The 7,125-nt window shown below is 48.1% G+C and overlaps 4 non-coding genes across 4 annotated transcripts; all 4 read left to right on the forward strand.

Annotated features, from left to right (window-relative positions):
* The first annotated feature begins 330 nt into the window (after positions 1–330).
* TRNAH-AUG (transfer RNA histidin (anticodon AUG)) lies at positions 331–403 on the forward strand. Its single transcript has one exon. It is a non-coding gene; the product is annotated as a tRNA-His (tRNA).
* A 2,075-nt stretch (positions 404–2,478) lies between these two features.
* Positions 2,479–2,551, forward strand: TRNAH-AUG (transfer RNA histidin (anticodon AUG)). Its single transcript has one exon. It is a non-coding gene; the product is annotated as a tRNA-His (tRNA).
* A 1,833-nt stretch (positions 2,552–4,384) lies between these two features.
* On the forward strand, positions 4,385–4,457 carry TRNAH-AUG (transfer RNA histidin (anticodon AUG)). Its single transcript has one exon. It is a non-coding gene; the product is annotated as a tRNA-His (tRNA).
* Positions 4,458–6,145: 1,688 nt separating this feature from the next.
* Positions 6,146–6,218, forward strand: TRNAH-AUG (transfer RNA histidin (anticodon AUG)). Its single transcript has one exon. It is a non-coding gene; the product is annotated as a tRNA-His (tRNA).
* The last annotated feature ends 907 nt before the right edge of the window (positions 6,219–7,125 follow it).

Consider the following 7,125-nt stretch of genomic DNA (forward strand, 5'->3'; position numbering starts at 1 on the left):
GTTATTCCACAATACCTGACGACCATTTAATATTTGGGCTTCCGTGGCGCAATGGTTAGCGCGTTCGGCTGTTAACCAATAGGTTGGTGGTTCGAGCCCACCCGGGAGCGGTGTTGTGGGGCCTCAGATGTAGCATAAAAATTCAAAACTTTTCCACAATACGTGATAACCATTTAATTTCTGAGCTTCCCTGGCTTAATTGTTAGCGCGTTCGGCTGTTAACCAATAGGTTGGTGGTTCGAGCCCACCCGGGACCGGTGTTGTGGGATCTCAAATGTAACGTAAAAACCAAAGTTTTTCCACAATACCTGACGAACATTGAATTTTTGGGTTTCCGTGGCGCATTGGTTAGCGCGTTCGGCTATGAACCGAAAGGTTGGTGGTTCGTGCCCATCCGGGAGCGGTGTTGTGAGGTCTCAGATGTGACGTAAAAAGTCGAGGTTTTTCCACAATACCTGACGAACATTTAATTTTTGGGCTTCCGTGGCGCAATGGTTAGCGCGCTCAACTGTTATTCAAAAGGTTGGTGGTTCGAGCGTACCCGGGAGCGGTGTTGTGATGTCTCAGATGTGACGTAAAAAGTCGAGGTTTTTCCACAATACCTGACGACCATTTAATATATGGGCTTCCGTGGCGCAATGGTTAGCGCGTTCGGCTGTTAACCGAAAGGTTGGTGGTTCGAGCCCACCCGAAAGCGGTGTTGTGAGGTCTCAGATGTAACGTAAAATGTCATAGTTTTTCCACAATACCTGACGACCATTTAATATTTGGGCTTACGTGGCGCAATGGTTAGTGCGCTCAGCTGTTATTCAAAAGGTTGGTGGTTCGAGCTCCTCCGGGAGCGTTTTGTGGGGTCTCAGATGTGACGTAAAAAGTCGAGGTTTTTCCACAATACCTGACGACCATTTAATATTTGGGCTTCCGTGGCGCAATGGTTAGCGCGTTCGGCTGTTAACCGAAAGGTTGGTGGTTCGAGCCCACCCGAAAGCGGTGTTGTGAGGTCTCAGATGTAACGTAAAATGTCATAGTTTTTCCACAATACCTGACGACCATTTAATATTTGGGCTTACGTGGCGCAATGGTTAGTGCGCTCAGCTGTTATTCAAAAGGTTGGTGGTTCGAGCCCCTCCGGGAGCGTTTTGTGGGGTCTCAGATGTAACGTAAAAAGTCAGAGTTTCTCCACAATACCTGACAACCATTTAATTACTGAGCGTCCGTGGCTCAATGGTTAGCGCGTTCGGCTGTTAACCAATAGGTTGGTGGTTCGAGCCCATCCGGGAGCGGTGTTGTGAGGTCTCAGATGTAACGTAAAATGTCATAGTTTTTCCACAGCACCTGACGACCATTTAAATTTTGGGCTTCTGTGGCGCAATGGTTAGCGCGTTCAGCTATTATTCAAAAGACTGGTGGTTTGAGCCCTCCCGGGAGCGGTGCTGTGAGGTCTCAGATGTAACGTAAAATGTCAGAGTTTTTCCACAATAACTGACGAACATTTAATTTTTGGGCTTCCGTGGCGCAATGGTTAGCGCGTTCAGCAGTAAAACAATAGGTTGGTGGTTCGAGCCCACCCGGGAGCGGTGTTGTGGGATCTCAAATGTAACGTAAAAAGCCAAAGTTTTTTCACAATACCTGACGACCATTTAATTCTTGGGCTTCCGTTGCGCAATGGTTAGCGCGCTCAACTGTTATTCAAAAGGTTGGTGGTTCGAGCGTACCCGGGAGCGGTGTTGTGATGTCTCAGATGTGACGTAAAAAGTCGCGGTTATTCCACAATACCTGACGACCATTTAATATTTGGGCTTCCGTGGCGCAATGGTTAGCGCGTTCGGCTGTTAACCGAAAGGTTGGTGGTTCGAGCCCACCCGAAAGCGGTGTTGTGAGGTCTCAGATGTAACGTAAAATGTCATAGTTTTCCACAATAACTGACGAACATTTAATTTCTGAACTTCCGTGGCTCAATGGTTAGCGCGTTCGGCTGTTAACCAATAGGTTGGTGGTTCGAGCCCATCTGGGAGCGGTGTTGTGAGGTCTCAGATGTAACTTAAAAAGTCAAACGTTTTCCACAATAACTGACGAACCGAAAGTTTGGTGGTTCAAGCCCATCCGGGAGCGTTTTGTGGTGTCTCAGATGTAACGTGAAAAGTCAGAGTTTTTCCACAATACCTGACGAACATTTAATTTTTGGGCTTCCGTGGCTCAATGGTTAGCGCGTTCGGCTGTTAACCAGTAAGTTGGTGGTTCGAGCCCACCCGAAACCGGTGTTGTGAGGTCTCAGATGTAGCATAAAAATTCAAAACTTTTCCACAATACGTGATAACCATTTAATTTCTGAGCTTCCGTGGCTTAATTGTTAGCGCGTTCGGCTGTTAACCAATAGGTTGGTGGTTCGAGCCCACCCGGGACCGGTGTTGTGGGATCTCAAATGTAACGTAAAAACCAAAGTTTTTCCACAATACCTGACGACCATTGAATTTTTGGGTTTCCGTGGCGCATTGGTTAGCGCGTTCGGCTATGAACCGAAAGGTTGGTGGTTCGTGCCCATCCGGGAGCGTTTTGTGGTGTCTCAGATGTAACGTGAAAAGTCAGAGTTTTTCCACAATACCTGACGAACATTTAATTTTTGGGCTTCCGTGGCTCAATGGTTAGCGCGTTCGGCTGTTAACCAGTAAGTTGGTGGTTCGAGCCCACCCGAAACCGGTGTTGTGAGGTCTCAGATGTGGCGTAAAAAGTCAAGGTTTCTCCACAATACCTGACAACCATTTAATTACTGAGCTTCCGTGGCTCAATGGTTGGCGCGTTCGGCTGTTAACCGAAAGGTTGGTGGTTCGAGCCCATCCGGGAGCGGTGTTGTGAGGTCTCAGATGTGACGTAGAAGTCAAGAGTTTTCCACAATACCTGACGACCAATTAATATTTGGGCTTCCGTGGCGCAATGGTTAGTGCGTTCAGCAGTTAACCGAAAGGTGGGTGGTTCGAGCCCACCCGGGAGCGGTGTTGTGGGGTCTCAGATGTAGCATAAAAATTCAAAACTTTTCCACAATACGTGATAACCATTTAATTTCTGAGCTTCCGTGGCTTAATTGTTAGCGCGTTCGGCTGTTAACCAATAGGTTGGTGGTTCGAGCCCACCCGGGACCGGTGTTGTGGGATCTCAAATGTAACGTAAAAAGTCGAGGTTTTTCCACAATACCTGACGAACATTTAATTTTTGGGCTTCCGTGGCGCAATGGTTAGCGCGTTCGGCTGTTAACCGAAAGGTTGGTGGTTCGAGCGTACCCGAAAGCGGTGTTGTGAGGTCTCAGATGAAACGTAAAATGTCATAGTTTTTCCACAATACCTGACGACCATTTAATATATGGGCTTCCGTGGCGCAATGGTTAGCGCGTTCGGCTGTTAACCGAAAGGTTGGTGGTTCGAGCCCACCCGAAAGCGGTGTTGTGAGGTCTCAGATGTAACGTAAAATGTCATAGTTTTTCCACAATACCTGACGACCATTTAATATTTGGGCTTACGTGGCGCAATGGTTAGTGCGCTCAGCTGTTATTCAAAAGGTTGGCGGTTCGAGCTCCTCCGGGAGCGTTTTGTGGTGTCTCAGATGTGACGTAAAAAGTCGAGGTTTTTCCACAATACCTGACGACCATTTAATATTTGGGCTTCCGTGGCGCAATGGTTAGCGCGTTCGGCTGTTAACCAGTAAGTTGGTGGTTCGAGCCCACCCGAAACCGGTGTTGTGAGGTCTCAGATGTGGCGTAAAAAGTCAAGGTTTCTCCACAATACCTGACAACCATTTAATTACTGAGCTTCCGTGGCTCAATGGTTGGCGCGTTCGGCTGTTAACCGAAAGGTTGGTGGTTCGAGCCCATCCGGGAGCGGTGTTGTGAGGTCTCAGATGTGACGTAAAAGTCAAGAGTTTTCCACAATACCTGACGACCAATTAATATTTGGGCTTCCGTGGTGCAATGGTTAGTGCGTTCAGCAGTTAACCGAAAGGTGGGTGGTTCGAGCCCACCCGGGAGAGGTGTTGTGGGGTCTCAGATGTAGCGTAAAAAGTCAAAACTTTTCCACAATACGGGACAACCATTTAATTCCTGAGCTTCCGTGGCTCAATGGTTAGCGCGTTCGGCTGTTAACCAATAGGTTGGTGGTTCGAGCCCACCCGGGAGCGGTGTTGTGGGGTCTCAGATGTAGCATAAAAATTCAAAACTTTTCCACAATACGTGATAACCATTTAATTTCTGAGCTTCCGTGGCTTAATTGTTAGCGCGTTCGGCTGTTAACCAATAGGTTGGTGGTTCGAGCCCACCCGGGACCGGTGTTGTGGGATCTCAAATGTAACGTAAAAACCAAAGTTTTTCCACAATACCTGACGACCATTGAATTTTTGGGTTTCCGTGGCGCATTGGTTAGCGCGTTCGGCTATGAACCGAAAGGTTGGTGGTTCGTGCCCATCCGGGAGCGGTGTTGTGAGGTCTCAGATGTGACGTAAAAAGTCGAGGTTTTTCCACAATACCTGACGAACATTTAATTTTTGGGCTTCCGTGGCGCAATGGTTAGCGCGCTCAACTGTTATTCAAAAGGTTGGTGGTTCGAGCGTACCCGGGAGCGGTGTTGTGATGTCTCAGATGTGACGTAAAAAGTCGAGGTTTTTCCACAATACCTGTCGACCATTTAATATTTGGGCTTCCGTGGCGCAATGGTTAGCGCGTTCGGCTGTTAACCGAAAGGTTGGTGATTCGAGCCCACCCGAAAGCGGTGTTGTGAGGTCTCAGATGTAACGTAAAATGTCATAGTTTTTCCACAATACCTGACGACCATTTAATATTTGGGCTTCCGTGGCGCAATGGTTAGCGCGTTCGGCTGTTAACCGAAAGGTTGGTGATTCGAGCCCACCCGAAAGCGGTGTTGTGAGGTCTCAGATGTAACGTAAAATGTCATAGTTTTTCCACAATACCTGACGACCATTTAATATTTGGGCTTACGTGGCGCAATGGTTAGTGCGCTCAGCTGTTATTCAAAAGGTGGGTGGTTCGAGCCCCTCCGGGAGCGTTTTGTGGGGTCTCAGATGTAACGTAAAAAGTCAGAGTTTCTCCACAATACCTGACAACCATTTAATTACTGAGCTTCCGTGGCTCAATGGTTAGCGCGTTCGGCTGTTAACCAATAGGTTGGTGGTTCGAGCCCATCCGGGAGCGGTGTTGTGAGGTCTCAGATGTAACGTAAAATGTCATAGTTTTTCCACAGCACCTGACGACCATTTAAATTTTGGGCTTCCGTGGCGCAATGGTTAGCGCGTTCAGCTGTTATTCAAAAGACTGGTGGTTTGAGCCCTCCCGGGAGCGGAGCTGTGAGGTCTCAGATGTAACGTAAAATGTCAGAGTTTTTCCACAATAACTGACGAACATTTAATTTTTGGGCTTCCGTGGCGCAATGGTTAGCGCGTTCGGCTGTTAACCAGTAAGTTGGTGGTTCGAGCCCACCCGAAACCGGTGTTGTGAGGTCTCAGATGTGGCGTAAAAAGTCAAGGTTTCTCCACAATACCTGACAACCATTTAATTACTGAGCTTCCGTGGCTCAATGGTTGGCGCGTTCGGCTGTTAACCGAAAGGTTGGTGGTTCGAGCCCATCCGGGAGCGGTGTTGTGAGGTCTCAGATGTGACGTAAAAGTCAAGAGTTTTCCACAATACCTGACGACCAATTAATATTTGGGCTTCCGTGGTGCAATGGTTAGTGCGTTCAGCAGTTAACCGAAAGGTGGGTGGTTCGAGCCCACCCGGGAGAGGTGTTGTGGGGTCTCAGATGTAGCGTAAAAAGTCAAAACTTTTCCACAATACGGGACAACCATTTAATTCCTGAGCTTCCGTGGCTCAATGGTTAGCGCGTTCGGCTGTTAACCAATAGGTTGGTGGTTCGAGCCCACCCGGGAGCGGTGTTGTGGGGTCTCAGATGTAGCATAAAAATTCAAAACTTTTCCACAATACGTGATAACCATTTAATTTCTGAGCTTCCGTGGCTTAATTGTTAGCGCGTTCGGCTGTTAACCAATAGGTTGGTGGTTCGAGCCCACCCGGGACCGGTGTTGTGGGATCTCAAATGTAACGTAAAAACCAAAGTTTTTCCACAATACCTGACGACCATTGAATTTTTGGGTTTCCGTGGCGCATTGGTTAGCGCGTTCGGCTATGAACCGAAAGGTTGGTGGTTCGTGCCCATCCGGGAGCGGTGTTGTGAGGTCTCAGATGTGACGTAAAAAGTCGAGGTTTTTCCACAATACCTGACGAACATTTAATTTTTGGGCTTCCGTGGCGCAATGGTTAGCGCGCTCAACTGTTATTCAAAAGGTTGGTGGTTCGAGCGTACCCGGGAGCGGTGTTGTGATGTCTCAGATGTGACGTAAAAAGTCGAGGTTTTTCCACAATACCTGACGACCATTTAATATTTGGGCTTCCGTGGCGCAATGGTTAGCGCGTTCGGCTGTTAACCGAAAGGTTGGTGATTCGAGCCCACCCGAAAGCGGTGTTGTGAGGTCTCAGATGAAACGTAAAATGTCATAGTTTTTCCACAATACCTGACGACCATTTAATATTTGGGCTTCCGTGGCGCAATGGTTAGCGCGTTCGGCTGTTAACCGAAAGGTTGGTGATTCGAGCCCACCCGAAAGCGGTGTTGTGAGGTCTCAGATGTAACGTAAAATGTCATAGTTTTTCCACAATACCTGACGACCATTTAATATTTGGGCTTACGTCGCGCAATGGTTAGTGCGCTCAGCTGTTATTCAAAAGGTGGGTGGTTCGAGCCCCTCCGGGAGCGTTTTGTGGGGTCTCAGATGTAACGTAAAAAGTCAGAGTTTCTCCACAATACCTGACAACCATTTAATTACTGAGCTTCCGTGGCTCAATGGTTAGCGCGTTCGGCTGTTGACCGAAAGGTTGGTGGTTCGAGCCCACCTGGGAGAGGTGTTGTAGGGTCTCAGATGTAACGTAAAAAGTCATAACTTATCCGCAATACCTAACAACCATTTAATTTCTGAGCTTCTGTGGCTCAATGGTTAGCGCGTTCGGCTGTTAACCAATAGGTTGGTGGTTCGAGCCCATCCGGGAGAAGTGTTGTGACGTCTCAGATGTAACGT

This window comes from Phalangium opilio, unplaced genomic scaffold (assembly GCF_054372755.1).
Source record: "Phalangium opilio isolate 3A_F unplaced genomic scaffold, DU_Popi_V2 ptg000360l_1, whole genome shotgun sequence".
Lineage (NCBI taxonomy): Eukaryota > Metazoa > Arthropoda > Arachnida > Opiliones > Phalangiidae > Phalangium > Phalangium opilio.